Here is a 17,018-nt window from a genome sequence, read left to right on the forward strand (position 1 = left end):
ATTTCTGTTCGTTTTGGGTTTCATTTATTTATCGATGCTGATTTGTGGTATTTTCACGCTTGGTAGATTATTTTATTATATTTTTGCTAATTTTTTTTAATGGAGCTCTTTACTTTTCTTTGAAAAACTTATTTTGAGGGAAAAGTTTTTTTTTAATTAATTGTGAAAGAACATATATTAGGATCATGTACAAGGAAATCTATGTATGAGCAACTCTGCTCTGCAGGCAAATAATTTAAGTGTTACAACTCATGGAAAATTGCTAAATTCTTTTAAGAAAATGTAGTCTTACGTTCCTTGTTGTTTTTTAGAAACCCAAAGCTCATTCCGCTTTGATTGATTGTCTAAGGCTTTTGACCTGAAATTTTTCTGTATTCAATAACCTATTGAGAACAAGAATTTAAGATGGTTAGACTAGCCTAGGCTATGGATAAATTATCAATTTCTAGATATCTCGGCTACCTAAAGAGAAATACACCATTTTGGGTAAAATTCTACTTTAGCTACTTTTGACTATCTTGGAATGGGGTTAGACTAGGAAAATGAAAGTTTCAGGGATGGGTCTACAGGCCAAAGTATGTCCCGGGATGGTATTTTGAAGTACCTACTACTCCACTCCTTCTCCTTCTAGAGGGTGCTGAAATTTACCTACATAACAGGTCTACCCATTGAAATTTTGACAAAACAACATTTTACCTTAATTTTCAGTTATCAGTTTCTTTTTCTCTGGCTTTAGCTCTGAAAATGCAATTTCAGTTTTTGAGCAGAATTTTCAGCCATATCAATGTTTTATTTCAAAAGGTTTAGGAAATGTATTTGCACATCTTTAAAACCTTATAAATTGGGATTGAGTAAAGTTGTGAAGCTGAAAACAATTATTGTTATGCTTCATTTAAGCAGAAGATCTATTTTGCAAGGTTTCACTTCTATAACCCACATGATTTTTAAAGGTCATCAAAGGTCAGGACCCTCTAGAGGGAGAAGGAGTGGAGGTAGGTACTTCAAAATACTTTCCCGGGACATACTTTAGCCTGTAGACCCATCCCTGAAAGATTCATTTTCCTAACCTAACCCCTTTCCAAGATAGTCATAAGTAGCTAAAGTAGAATTTTACCCCATTTTGTTCACCTTTTATCATAGAGGTAAAATTTACTTCAGCTACTTTTGGCTATCTTGGAAAGGGGTTAGGTTAGGAAATGAGACTTTCAGGGATGGGTCCACAGGCTAAAGTGTGTTCTGGAAAGGTATTTTGAAGTAGGCCTACCTACCTCCACTCCATCTTCCTCTAGAGGGTTCTGACCTTCAATGACCTTTAAAAGTTTTTGTGTTATAAAAGTGAAACCTTGCAAAATAGATATTCTGCTTAAATGAAGCAGACCTAGCCTAGGCTACAACAAAATTGTTTTCAGCTTCACAACTTTGCGCAATCCCAATTTATAAGGTTTTGAAGATAGGCCTAGGCTATGGAAATACATTTCCTAAATTTTGAAAAAAAAACATTGACATGGCTTAAAATTCTACTCAAATAACAGGAATTGCATTTTCAGAATTAAATCCAGAGAAAAAAAAACTGATAACTGAAAATAAAGGTAAAATGTTTTTGTTGACATGTCATGTAGGCAAATTTCAGGACCCTCTAGAGAGAAGGAGTAGAGGTAGATATTTCAAAATACCATCCTGGATATACTTTAAACTGCAGACCTATCCCTGAAAGTTTTATTTTCCTAACCTAATGCCTTTTCCAAGATAGCCAAAAGTAGCTAAAATAGAATTTTACTGACATAATTTCTAAAAATAAGTAATTGTAACCCTTTTAAATGTGCACTGCCCCCTCCCCCCTGATGAGGCCAGACAAAGCCCTTGGTAAGGCTCTAGTGCATGAGTGCTTCTAAAGGAAAACATGTTAACAAGATAGAGTAGTATAATTATATTCTTTATTTTATGTTTCTCCAAATGAAATAGTTACTTTTTTGACAGTATAGAATACCCCCCCCCCCATAATGGTCTCTAATATATCCTTAGGATACATACAAAATTTAAAGAAAACCTTAAAATAATAAAATTTTTACTATTATAATATGCACCATGTTTCTATTGATCAGATATAATGTTTCTTTCTATTGTTAAGCATGTCAAAATTCTTAAATCATTTTTACATGGCATAGGGTAGGCTTAATTTTTATCCAGCTCAATTCTGCTGCACTCACTTAAGTTTAGTGCTTTTAATGGGATGAAACTGCATCTACCTGTTAACAAAGTCACATGGGTGTATGTAGCTTCTTCTCTAGGTGGGGGGAGGCAGCCAATTCTGTGATGAAGGGCAGGTTGCTAAAGTTATATTGGCAGTTCACAAAACTTTACATTACCAGCAAGTTCTGTCATACCTGTAAAATCTTTATTAATAAAGATAATTGGGACTTTAATCTTCCTGAAATCCAATGGATTGATGAATCTGTTTTTTGTAATAGATTCTCCTTTTTTGTCTCCCCTCTCTGATAATTCCCTCTGTCAAACAATTTCACAACCAACTCATTTCAGAGAAGGTCAAGTCTCCAACATTCTTGATCTGGTTATACTCTTTAACCCTGACCTTCTTATTAAGAATGTTATAACCACACCTGTTGGTAACAGTGACCATGTTGTAATTATTTCAGAGTTATGTCTACCTACCCTTTAGCCTTCCTCTAAACAACAAAAGCACGTATACTACAAAATAATCTCTGAAAAACTTGCCAAAGTCAACTGGAAAAAGCTTATTACTGATGATATCAAGGAGAGTTGGTCAAATGTAAAAATGGAAATTTTAAATGTTGAAAAGTCATGCACCAGAATTTTTCTGGTAAAAAAGGCAAAGACTTTACCTTTTTTGACTACTAAAATTAGTAATCTAATCAATAGAAAACACAGAGTATGGAACCGTTATAGAAAAAATAAGACCACAGAAAATTATCTAGTCTTCAAATCCTTTTGTAATCAAACAACAAACCAAATAAAGGTGTTGAAGAGAAGGTTTGAGGAAAAATTGGCAGAGGAAGTTAAGGTTAACCCTAAATCTTTCTTTTGTTATGCCACTGGAAAATGTAGCAGCAGATGCACAATCCCAGATATCTTGCATGATAGTAAATCAGTTGCTGATCCTGAACTGAAAGTTGAAATTTTTAATCAATATTTTTCTTCTGTTTTTTTTTGTCCAACCCCAGTATTGTATATCCTTCACCTCCCTTATATGATTTATCACATAATAAGGAACCAATTCTGATTAAAGATACTTTGGTTCTAAAGGAACTGACATCCCTCAAACTGAATAAATCTGCTGGCCCAGACGGCATTCACCCACGTATCCTACACAAATGTCGTACAGTCTTGTGTCAACCTCTTTCCCTGCTGTTCAAATTATCATTAAATCTTTCTAGACTACCTCAAGATTGGAAAACTGCACATATTATTCCTATTTTTAAAAAATGTAGAAAGGACCTTGCTGAAAATTTTCAACCCATCAGCCTGACATCAGCAGTTGTTAAGGTTCTTGAAAGAATAATTAATTCTGCAGTTGTTAAACACCTTGAAGCATATCATGTTTCACACAGTTCACAACATGGCTTTTGTTCTGGAAGATCTGTTGACACCAATCTCCTTGAATCATATGATCACATCACCAAGTTGCTTGATTTGGGGTTCCTGCTGAAATGATTCTGCTTGACTTTTCTAAAGGTTTTGACAAAGTGTTTCACAATCAACTTGCAATTAAATTGTGTGCAGTTAAGCTTGAAGAGAAATCACTGCTTTGGATCCTTGATTTTCTTTACTCATGAAACCAATGTGTTCAGTTGTTTGATGACTCTGGAGATTGTATTCTTTCTTCCTCAACATGTGTTCTGAGTAGAGTTCCTCAGGGATGTGTCTTGGATCCTACATTATTTAATATTTTCATCAGTGATGCTCCTTCCATTATCAGTAGTAATTCAACTCTTTATGCACATGACCTGAAGCTCTTCGGACCAGCTTTGTCCTGTGAAAATCTTACCCTACTACAAAATAATCTTCATCAGCTGGGTCACTGGGCTGAGGCCTGGCTCCTTGAATTCAATGTCGTCAAGTGCCATATCATTCCCTTTGGCAAACAGAACCCATGCTGCTCTTGTTTTTACTTAGGCCACCCACTCTCCTCTGTTAATAATGAGCAAGATCTTGGTGTCACTATTGACAAAGAATTAAAATTCAGCATACATGCTAAGAGATCTGCTGCTGGGGCTAGTTCAACCTTGGGTTTGATTAAGTGTACCATCTCCACTTGTTCCTCTAAAGTCATCAGTCTTCTTTATAAGGGACTTATGTGTCCAAAGCTTGAAGTTGGAATGTCACTTGCCTCTCCATATTTTAAAAAAGATGAAAAAGTTCTTGAAGATGTCCAGAGACATGCCACTAAAGTGATATCTGGAATGCAAGAGCTTTCCTATCCTTTAAGACTATCAAAGTTGAATTTCCCTACACTTGTGTACAGGAGAAATAGAGGGGATGCCATTTTAGCCTTTAAGTTATTGAGGGCTAATGATCTCCTAGTATTGTTCCCTGCTGTTAGCACCAATTCAAGAACTAGAGGTCATCAACTGAAACTTGTCAAGAAGTCTACAACATCTAGAGTCCCTACTCAATTCTTCTCAATGTGTATTGTCAACAATTGGAACAAATTATCTAATGAAACTGTTACTGCTGAATGCTTTGATGTTTTTAAACAAAGGCTAGATGCTGAGGGGTCCTCCAAAGAGTGTAAATTCAATTGGGATGCTATCAAAGATGGAGCAGCACCTGGTCACCTGTGATTCTTGCATACAATTAATCATCATCCCAGAGCTCTACAAGGAGAAATCCTTAGATTGCTCCTAGCTGCAATTTAAGGCAATAAGTAATCACCAAAATTAATCAACCATCTTGGATTAGAGCTAAATCTTTCCAAGACATTATGGATAATTGCTTCTTGTTTGACTTTTATTCTGTCATTCCAGCTGTTAATTTTGAGCTTTTTCAACCATCTACCTTTTATCAACTGTTTTTTTGCCATCTATCTTTTTTCAGCCATATCTAGTATAAATTTAAAGTTCTTGGGGGGGGGGGGTAGCTGCCCCCCGCTGTTTTACCTCGCAAAGTCACACAATACATCACAAGAAGAAAAGATGTAAGCCTGGTATTAGGGGCAGCCTAAGCCTATTGAGAAGGAAAAATGTTAAGAAAACAATTCTTACTTTATGATATTCAAAAAATTGTAGTTAAGAAATTTTGAAGCAATTCCACTACACTTTATGGATTAAAACAGGAGTAGTGCATGGCAAACATATAATTTGGGATGTATTACAGGGAGGGATTAGGGATAGAGTATAGTAGAATTTGCTTTAAAACAATAAATTTGACTACAATTTTTCTGCACATTTTGAGGTGAGAATTGTTTTCTTAACATTTTTCCTTCTTAATAGGCCCAATTCTAGGCTTTTACCAAGGAAAAACAATAGAGTGATATATTATTCAGGGTTATATATAGGATTATCAAGGGGGGGGGTTATTGTCAAAAAGTGGCAAATATGCAGTTTTCAACATAATTTAGCTGGGATGAAAGTGAACACATAACTTGATGCCTTTTTTATGTTCTTTTAAGACTAATGGGAATAATAATTAACATTCCTCAATCAGCTCCAAATGGTAATTTTTCCTGACTAGCCAGTTTTATTCTAGAAACATAATTTTAAACTTTTGGTCACTATGGGCTATTTTGAGCTGATTTAACCTTTCAAGGGCTCAAAATGTAATTTTGCTGAGGAGCAATTATTGAATTATAAAAGATAATAAAAAAGGCATCAAGTGATGTAGGCTATTGACTTTCATCCTAGCTAGATTATGTTGAAAACTGCATATTTGCCAAAAAAGCTGCTGGCCTAGGGTATGCTATTAGAAAGAGCATAAAATAAGGAATGTAATGGTGCTACTTTTATTGATATGTTTACTTTACAAGTGGTCATGTATTAGAATACATGCCAGTTTTATTCTAGAAACATAATTTTAAACTTTTGGTCACTATGGGCTATTTTGAGCTGATTTAACCTTTCAAGGGCTCAAAATGTAATTTTGCTTAGAAGCAATTACTGAATTATGAAAGAAAATAAAAAAGGCATCAAGTGATGCAGGCTATTCACTTTCATCCTAGCTAGATTATGTTGAAAACTGCATATTTGCCAAAAAAGCTGCTGGCCTATGGTATGCTATTAGAAAGAGCATAAAATAAGAAATGTAATGGTGCTACTTTTATTGAAATGTTTACTTTACAAGTGGTCATGTATTACAATTTACCAAGATCTTGGCTATCTATAAAGTGCTGCTGATTTTCGTTTTTCTTTGGTAAATCTTCAATGAGAGGCTTTTTACAGTAAAATTCTAGATGGGGAACTTTTTGCTATCTTTGAACTCAATTTTTGTTTGATTCTGTTTCTTTAACTCTAGGTTTAGAACACATAATTCTAATAATTTAGGCAGGATTTTAAGCCACATTAAGGTTTTCTTTTTCAAGTTTGATATAATTTTGATATTTTATAAACATATAAATTAGGATTTAGCATTGTAATGAGGCTCAGAACCCTTGCATTTGGCCTTATCTGTGCTATAGATCAAATTCTGAATTTTTTTTTTTTTGTAATAGGCCTACAAAGTTGGCTGCAAACTCATCAAAGGTCATTGACCTTGAAAGAGGAAAATGATGGAGACAATTCAAAAAGATCTCCCGAGGGCATAATCAAGGCTGTAGAAACATTACTGAAAGTTTAGCAAAAATGAAAATTAAATTTTATTAAAAGTTACAGCCTAGCACTATATTTCCTCCCATTAAGGGGAGAGAGAGGAGCCCTAGCATGCAATAGTAACAGCAATGATTAGGCTATTGTATTTGAAATGAGCATTGAATTAGGATTCTAATTGTGTATTTATTTTTCATTAATTTCACTTATAGATAAGAAATATACCATTTGGTTCCTATTCAATTTATTTGTTGCTCTTTTCAGTTATATTTTTGTAAAGACCCTTCTTTCTGATAAGGCAAGATATAGCCCTAAGCTATATAGAATACTTTGTGGGTTTGGCATTATTTTTTGTGCTTCTTCCTCATCAATAAATGGCTTGTAAGGGTAATCTGAAAAAAAAAATACAGGGCCCATTTGGAAGGGGGAAGGGGGTGGATACAATTTTGACAGCAATTGCTGTTACTTTTTTTTTAATTTGAATAGTGTTTATTTTTTCTATCTTGCACCATAAATTTACCATTTTTTTCAAATAAGGATAGGTTACTGAAGTATTATTTAGCCTATCACAAATTAATACAAGAAAATTATCTCACTACCCATGTTTACCCTTATATTCAGTTTGGTAATGTATACAAACCTAAAAACATGATTTTTTTCCTTTAAAGGAAAATAGCTTTAGTTATACTCTACTGAAATTCAAGAAATATAAAACATAGTAAATTGCACATATACACACATAGGAATCTTGAAAATTTATAATTTCTAGACTGAGAGTCCTTGCAGCTACTTTTAACCACAACTAAATTGCTTTTTTACTCAATCAGTAGCCATAGTCTAGGATGGTAGCCGAAAATAGGGGTAATTTTCTACTTGTACACCATTAGCCTTTAATATAGCTATAAATGAAAAATTCCATTCAATTTGTTGTTCAAAACTCAATAAAATAATATACCACTTATTTGATTGTAAAAGCTTGTTGTTGACTTTAAATAAGCATAACTTTAGGCTATTAAAACTTTAGAAGCATATGATGTTGTAAAGTGCACTCTTTAGGGATTTTAAAAATATACAACTTCCATGTAAATAATATTGCTGTGAATCATTTGTGGTAACACCATCATTTGAATAATTTATTCTTTTTATTTATGTTTTTATTTTTCCCTAAGAACAGTAAGCACACATGCTACCAAATCCTTTGACTGCTCCAAGTAGTAATCTAAGATCAGTTAAAACAGCCTAATAATTTCATTGGTTTCTTTATTTGATAAATCCATAACTTGCCAAAATGAAGTCATTAAACAGAATTCTATTCAGTATTGCATTCAATAACAGAGCAAAATAGATGAAGTTGAATGTTATTTTTTCTCACTCCAAGTGAAGATTAAAGTATTTGAGGGAATAATCTTCACAAATAGAAGTGTAGCCTGTTTTCAAATAACTTCTATCTTGGTTGATGTTTGCAATAATTTTCACTAGTCAGTCATACAAGTCAGCTTTGCCTTCTATTAGATATTTGTGGCTGAATCTTTTTAGCAATAAAGACTTGGCTTGTCTCAAATGACTCCCATAAAATTGGTCATTTAGATAGACCATTGAATGGTACAGTTCAATGGTCATGTCTCAGAAATCAAGTTCAAGTCTGTTTTGTTGCTATTTTATTATTTAGCCTTTTCTGGAAATTAACAAAAAGTATAATTTATCTATTTAAACAATATCACATTAAATTTTAGCTTGTAGCAATTTTATACACTTTCATCCCTTTGATGACTTCAGTTTAATGTATTTATAGCTCCCAGCTGGGCAAAAAACTCCTGATAACACTCTTTGTTAGCTGTATGCTTGATTATTTAGCTATTATCATATCCTCTTAATAGTCTGAAAGCTGTTCCAGTAGATTGGCTGTTCTCTCACAGTACAATGTTGCTTCCAAAGCTTCTTTGAAAATCCTTTTGTCATGTGGAATTTGGAGGGGACAGAAAAGACCAGGAATGTTTTTTGGAATATGAATATCTAATCTTATAGGTTATAGTCAAACCTCTTTGGTTGAAAACTGCCAAAATGATCACCTTTTTCTTCTTTGGGTTTCTTAGCTTTAAGGGAAATATATTTATTTATTTAATTTGGGTAGCATAACATCAGCAAAACTTTCATGAAATTATGTCTGTTTTTGCCTGGGATGATGTATAATAAAAAATGGAATTCTTGAGAAAGAATCTGGAATCTTATCAGGGGCAGATCCAGGGGGAAGGGCATGGGGGACTGCGCCCCTAAGATTTGTCTGATGCCCTCATTTGTTATTTTTCTTTCAGTAATCTTTTCAATTTGGTCAATTCTTAGTGACCTCTCAGATTGGGCCCCCACAAGATTTTGCTCTAGATCCAGCTTTGAAACTTATCATTTGAAGACCTTCCTCAAGCTGTAATCTGTCTCTGTCTCTCCAGCACTTTCTGTTTTAGTCTTATTAAGTCAAATGGAGTTTGAGATCATCTAATGAACTCATTCAACAGAAAATTCCTACATCCAATTTTTTTTAAATTTAATTTATGCCTGAGCTCACAAATACGTTAGTGCATGGGCGTAGGCAGCATATTGTCCAGGGGGGGCAGTCGATAGTGTGATGGAGGGCCTTTTATCAACTGCTTTTCCAACCATCTGCTTTCTCAGCCATATCTAATGTAAATTTGAAGGTCTAGGGGAGGGGGACAGCTGCCCCCCTCCCTACGCCCATGTTTTAGTGTGCAATGGTTTAGTGTGAGAAAAATATATTTAAGTAAATAAATATAGGCTATTTTCACTGTTTCAGATATTATGTTTATTTGTTTCCAAAAATCCAAATGGGAAATTACCTATCAAAATTTTATTTAAAGAATTTCAATAAGTGTTTTCTTTGGTAGGTGACTGTAGCAAGTATGAGGCTACCCAGACATTCCTCACAAGGCCTTTCCCGCAGTCCTTGACCATCTTTGCTACTTTGCATTACAAGAGGTCAGCCCAATAAATAGATTGGTACAACCCTCAGTCCCAAAAATTGAATCTTTAATACTAAAAAATCAACCACATCAATCCGGCCAATTGATGTACTTAGCAAGGAAAGCAGTCATTTTTCAATTTCATTTCCAATCCTCATATAAAAGATGTTTTCTTTTATTTTAGTAAAAAGTGGTTTAAAAGCAACTTGTATTTTGCATTATGAATATTTTATTCAATAAAAAATTATTTCTGCTTGATTGGACAGGTTACCACAATTCTTAAATTATTGATACATAGGTTGAAGAAGCTCAGACAGAGGATAGTGCCCTGAGAGACACTGTTCAAAGTACTTTTGGGGGAGAAGTAGGGAATGCCATCAGAAAAGGAAGTTCTGACAACATGTATTATATAAAAAAAGAGTCCTGTATACACAATTCAGAAAACTTATTTACATTTTCAGCTTCTAATTTAAGCATAAGGAGTTAATGGCAAACCCAATCAATGGATTTTCCTAGTTATAGATGGATCATATCATTGAGCAGACCTCAGTACAGTAGTGAAGTGACAGGATCATACACATGTAAAAGATTAGTGTCAACAGGTCTGTCTTATCTGAAGCAATATTGAGAAAATGGTGAAAATGTGTAGGCCTCACGATGCTGAGTGATAGCACTGTTGATAAGTTTTTCAAGCACTTTGAAATTACATAAATGATGTTAACAGTATGGTGATTTTCAACAGTTTTTTTGTCCCTCCTTTTGGAATGGAGAAATTATGTTTTCCAATCTGAAGACAGTTCCTTCTTTTGAAGAAACAGCTGGAAGGGGATACACAGGGATTGCTAAGGACTCTAATACTTTTCTAGTATAAAGGTTTATTGACCCAGGCTATCCACAAAGAAAAGCAACGTCTAAGCACAGCACAAGCATTAAGTAAGCGCAAGCATGGTATAGGCACAAACAGGCAATTAAGCACAAGCATTAAGCGGGAATTAAGCGGAATGCTACATCTTCCCTCTTTTGTCATTTAAGCTGCCTGCATTTCCTCTTACACCGACACTCCACACTTGCTCCCACTCATCCACTGTGAGCGGGCTAACAATCTGCAATAAGTACTTCTTCTTCTATTTAACAGCAGGCGGGCTTTTCAGTATAACTATTTAGCCCTTTTCCTTTTGCTTCACTCTGTGGGCTACAGAGCTACTGGCTTGATTGCCTCATATTTATTAGATATATTCAGATATCTTTCAGCAGATCTTTCGACTCTAGGAGTTCAAATATAAGATGATAGATGTCAATTTCTATGCTCTGTGTGCAGGTACAGTTGGCTAGGCTCTTGGCTGATAGTGGGATTTTGTGGTGTTTGAAGTATTTTAACAGTTTACAAAGCAAGGTATGTTGTGCAGACGTCAGCATATTACATTCAAATAGGCAATGGTCAATTGTTTCATTATTCATATTACAATGCCTGCAAAGAGGGGACAGGGGAATTGAACCACTTGAATTAGAAAGCTTATATGAGAATGCAAGGAAATTTAGTCCATTTGTTCCAGAACGAATTCTATGATAAATTTTAGAAAGATACTTATTGGGAAAGGGGGAAAGGATAGGATTAATCTTATTAAAATTAATATCTGATAGCCTCCATCGGTAAATATCTCTAATTGGGATTGGTCTCCCACTTGGCTGGTCAATATTTATAGCATTTTTTGCTATTTCATCAACCTGATGATTACCACTTATGCCAGAGTGGCTAGGAATGTACTGAAAGTAAGTTTTTATGCCACTTGAAGCAAGATTATCAATAATACTGAGACAATGATAAGTGTCGATGTCCAACTTATATTGAGGAGCTGAGGCCAGCAACTCAAGGTTTGATAAAGAGTCGGAATAGATTATAATATTATTTGAATTTTCAATCAAAGATTGGTTTTGCTTAAGGTGTTCTAGTGCCATGATTATGGCATTTAACTCAGCAGACATTATAGATAAATTATTAAATAATCTCTTGCCCATTGCAATTTTCAGGTGAGGAAAGAAAACACCACTTGCAACCTTCTCATTCATTTTTGACCCATCAACAAATATTTGGAAGTGATTTTTATAGGTAATTGTATTGAGTTCTGCAAATTTTTTCTGAACAAAAGCAATGGGGGTTAAATCTTTATTCCATTTTGAAAATTCAGTATTTATTATGGGAAATGACCAATTCCATGGAGGGGATTGGGGGAAAGTAGGTGCATCCCTTAACCAACAAACAGGATGCACTACCAAAAATGCAATCCCCAAATATATGCTTATTCATTCTAAACTGTAATGCAGTTCAGGCCATGAACATACATCAACTACAGAAAACAAAAATTATTGCAGAATTGGCAAAAATCTACATCCCAGATGATATGCTCATTCAAGCAAAAAAAGATCTTGCTCTACTCTTAACAAAGCTGAACATTGATACACAGTCATATTAAGAATAAATCAAAAAAACAACATTTATCAATACTAAAATGGAATGTAATATCACTCACAGAAAATAAGCTAAATGAAATAATATCATTTATGAATAATAATTCAATTAATATTGCTTGCCTCCAGGAAACTCATTTAACCCAAAATCAACAAATTAAGTCTCTGGGATATACTATCCTGAGAAAGGATAGATCTTCAGAGAGAAAAGGAGGTGGTGTAGCTTTATTAGTTAATAATAATATAAAATTTTGTGGCATCAATTGTCCAGATTTTGAAAATGATGTTGATGTAATTGGTATAAGTGTTTGGCTGAATAATTTAAAAATCTACATAATAAGCTTTTATAACCCTAATGGCCAAACTACAGATGCCAAGGATTTCTTTAATTATATAAATAATTCTAATATGTTAAAAAATATCATTATTTGTGGTGATTTCAATGCCCACAGCCTTTTGTGGGGGAATAAACCAGCAAATAAAGCTGGTAAATTTATTGAGCATATGACTTCAAATAATAATGAATTAGTTGTTGCTACCCCTCCAAACCTGAATACTTATTTCAACCCCAAAAGTGGCAATTTCTCCACAATTGACCTACAAATTGTGTCTTTAAATTTTTTGAACAAAATTTACATAAATAAAATTGATAGCCTATGTACAGACCACTTTGCTATAGTTTGCTCCCTAAATGAACCTGCTGAAACTTTATCTCATACATCCAAATATATCAACACTAAAGCAAATTGGTCTATTTTCCAAAATAAGCTAAATGATGAAATTAGAAGTTTCACCCAAAGTTCATGCATTTCTAACACAACAGTTGACACACATGCTGAAGCGTTGACATCTTTACTAATAAATACAGCTAATCATGCTATCCCCAGGACAACACCTAAGAAAACATTCCCTAAACAAATTCCTAAAGTATGGTGGACAAATGAGTGCCTAAATAAATGGAGGATAAAAAAGGCAGCTAGGACAGAATTCATAAAAAAACCAACACCTACTACATATTTAAAAAAATTACAAGCAGAATCTAATCTAAAAAGGACTATAATAGATGCTAAATATAAATACTGGAATAATTTTGCAAATAATCTCTCCAGAGAAACAAATGAGCCAATTATACATAAAGTCATAAGCCACATGTGTGGGAAAAAGACTTCTCCCAACCCACTCCTGTATGAGCTTATACATAATAATACCCATTATGACAATGATAATGAAAAGGTTAATCTATTTGCAACTCTTTTTGTTAATAAGCTAACATCAAATAATCAAAGCAAACTGTCCACAATTCCTATGAACCCTTGTTACCAACCACGCCCAGGATCCGAGTGCATAACTAATCCATTTTCAATCCAGGAATTGAATAATGCAATACATCATATTAGGTCCAAAACTAGCAGTAGCTATGACAATATACACCCTAAATGGATAAAGAATCTCACACCTTCATACAAACAAGAACTGCTAAATTGTTATAATCACGCTTGGGCATCTTCTAGGTTCCCCAATATATGGAAATGTTCGTCCCTCCTACCAATCCTAAAGAAAAATAAACAAAAAGATAACCCTGAGTCTTATAGGCCCATAATGATTACACCTGTGATGGGGAAAATAATGGAGAAAATTATTTATCACAGACTCCTCTGGTTTGTTGAGAAAAATAACATGATCCCACACACTCAAACTGGATTCAGGAAATACCACTCCTCAACAGATGCTTTCATTTTGCTAACAAATGCAATAAATGAATCTTTCTCAAAAAATAATATCCTAGTGGCAGCTTTCCTAGATTTTGAAGGAGCTTATGACAATGTGAACCACCAAATACTTTTAAATAAACTTGCAAACCTTCGAGTACCTCCTAAGCTAGTATCCTTTATTAAATTCTTCATAGAAGTGCGAAGTTTCATTGTTTGTGTTGGTTCAGCCTCTTCACCCCAAAAGACAATTTCCAAAGGCCTACCTCAGGGAGCAGTCCTCAGTTGCCTCCTTTTTGCCCTATATCTCTGGGACATGAACCTACCCCACACGAATCTACAATATGCTGATGATCTGGTGCTATGGTCATCTGGCAACACCTTTCAGATAGCACAGTCAGATCTGCAAAAGTCACTTTTCCAGTTTGAAAAATTCTCTCAACATTCAGATTTACCTATTGCACCCACTAAGTCAAAAATAATCCAATTTCACCGGAAGTGAAACCATGCTAATGCAAAACTAACTCTAAATAAAACAACTACTCCAGAACATAATAATATTAATTATCTTTGTCTCAAGCTTGACTAAAAACTTAATTTCCGCCTCCACATTTTAAACACAATAAAAAATGCTCTAGAAAAGCAAATATACTAAAAAGACTTCTTTCCACACCCTGGGGTTGTAAGGAGAAAACCTTCCTCCAGTTTTATACATCACATATAAGACCCCATATTGACTATGGGCTCATCGTCTATGGTGCATGTGCAAAGACCCAGATGCAAAAAATTGAAACAACACAAAATGATATAACACGGCTCATATTTGGTCTTAGGAAACGCACAAGCACCAAGTTTCTGCTTATGGAGAGTGGATTAACAACAAAAAGGGATGATTGAACTTGATTGAACTTGAACTTGACGTAGCTTTCTCTTGATAAAACATCTTACAAAAATTGAATCAAATAGCTCACACACATTACATAATTGGTTAAGAAATCCAGCCATGTATAGAGGTATTGCAGATGAGTATGCCAATATTCAAAAGAAGTTCCCTGTACCAGCAAAATCTATCGCACCTACTTTCCCCCAATCCCCTCCATGGAATTGGTCATTTCCCATAACAAATACTGAATTTTCAAAATGGAATAAAGATTTAACCCCCATTGCTTTTGTCAAAAAAAATTTTGTAGAACTTAATACAATTACCTATAAAATCACTTCCAAATATTTGTTGATGGGTCAAAAATGGATGAGAAAGTTGCAAGTGGTGTTTTCCTTCCTCACCTGAAAATTGCAATGGGAGAGAGATTATTTAATAATTTATCTATAATGTCTGCTGAGTTAAATGACATAGTCATGGCATTAGAACACCTTAAGCAAAACCAACCTTTGATTGAAAATTCGAATAATATTATCATCTATTCCGACTCTTTATCAAGCCTTGAGTTGCTGGCCTCAGCTCCTCAATATAAGTTGGACATTGACACTTATCATTGTCTCAGTATTATTGATAATCTTGCTTCAAGTGGCATAAAAACTTACTTTCAGTACATTCCTAGCCACTCTGGCATAAGTGGTAATCATCAGGTTGATGAAATAGCAAAAAATGCTATAAATATTGACCAGCCAAGTGGGAGACCAATCCCAATTAGAGATATTTACCGATGGAGGCTATCAGATATTAATTTTAATAAGATTAATCCTCTTTCCCCCTTTCCCAATAAGTATCTTTCTAAAATTTATTATAGAATTCGTTCTGGAACAAATGGACTAAATTTCCTTGCATTCTCATATAAGCTTTTTAATTCAAGTGGTTCATTTCCCCTGTCCCCTCTTTGCAGACATTGTAATATGAATAATAAAACAATTGACCATTGCCTATTTTAATGTAATATGCTGACGTCTGCACAACATACCTTTCTTTGTAAACTGTTAAAATGCTTCAAACACCACAAAATCCCACTATCAGCCAAGAGCCTAGCCAACTGTATCTGCACACAGAGCATAGAAATCGACATCTATCATCTTATATTTGAACTCCTAGAGTCGAAAGATCTGCTGAAAGATATCTGAATATATCTAATAAATATGAGGCAATCAAGCCAGTAGCTCTGTAGCCCACAGAGTGAAGCAAAAGGAAAAGGGCTAAATAGTTATACTGAAAAGCCCGCCTGCTGTTAAATAGAAGAAGGTGCAATAGACTTTGCTGGTACAGGGAACTTCTTTTGAATATTGGCATACTCATCTGCAATACCTCTATACATGGCTGGATTTCTTAACCAATTATGTAATGTGTGTGAGCTATTTGATTCAATTTTTGTAAGATGTTTTATCAAGAGAAAGCTACGTCTCTCCCTTATTGTTGTTAATCCACTCTCCATAAGCAGAAACTTGGTACTTGTGGGTTTTCTAAGACCAAATATGAGACGTATTATATCATTTTGTGTTGTTTAATTTTTTTGTATCTGGGCCTTTGCACATGCACCATAGACAATGAGCCCATTGTCAATTTGGGGTCTTATATGTGATTTATAAAACTGGAGTAAGGTTTTCTCCTTACAACCCCAGGGTGCGGAAGGAAGTCTTTTTAGTATATTTGCTTTTCTATAGCATTTTTTTATTGTGTTTGAAATGTGGAGGTGGAAATTGAGTTTTTGGTCAAGCATGAGACCTAGGTAATTAATATTATTATCTTCTGGAATAGTTGTTTTATTTAGAGTTAGTTTTGCATTAACATGGTTTCGCTTCAGGTGAAATTGGATTAATTTTGACTTGGTGGGTGCAATGGGTAAATCTGAATGTTGACAGAATTTTTCAAACTGGAAAAGTGACTTTTGCAGATTTGACTGTGCTATCTGAAAGGTGCTGCCAGATGACCATAGCACCAGATCATCAGCATATTGTAGATTCGTGTGGGGTAGGTTCATGTCAAAGAGATATAAGACAAATAGGAGGCAACTGAGGACTGCTCCCTGAGGTAGGCCTTTGGATATTGTCTTTTGGGGTGAAGAGGCTTAACCAACACAAACAATGAAACTTCGTACTTATATGAAGGATTTAATAAAGGATATTAGCTTAGGAGGTACTCCGATGTT

The 17,018-nt window shown here is 34.5% G+C and overlaps 1 protein-coding gene across 1 annotated transcript in view; it reads left to right on the top strand.

The window, feature by feature from the left end:
• Positions 1-252: 252 nt before the first annotated feature.
• LOC148953985 (inhibitor of Bruton tyrosine kinase) overlaps positions 253-17,018 on the top strand; it is an 85,335-nt gene continuing 68,569 nt past the window's right edge. The window contains exon 1 of the mRNA XM_089086064.1: positions 253-282. The gene's annotated coding sequence lies outside the window, so the exon portion shown is untranslated. The remainder of the gene's footprint in view (positions 283-17,018) is intronic.

The sequence above is a fragment of the Artemia sp. Qi Xiang Cuo genome, chromosome 3, assembly GCF_049724085.1.
Source record: "Artemia sp. Qi Xiang Cuo chromosome 3, ASM4972408v1, whole genome shotgun sequence".
Classification (NCBI taxonomy): Eukaryota; Metazoa; Arthropoda; class Branchiopoda; order Anostraca; family Artemiidae; genus Artemia; species Artemia sp. Qi Xiang Cuo.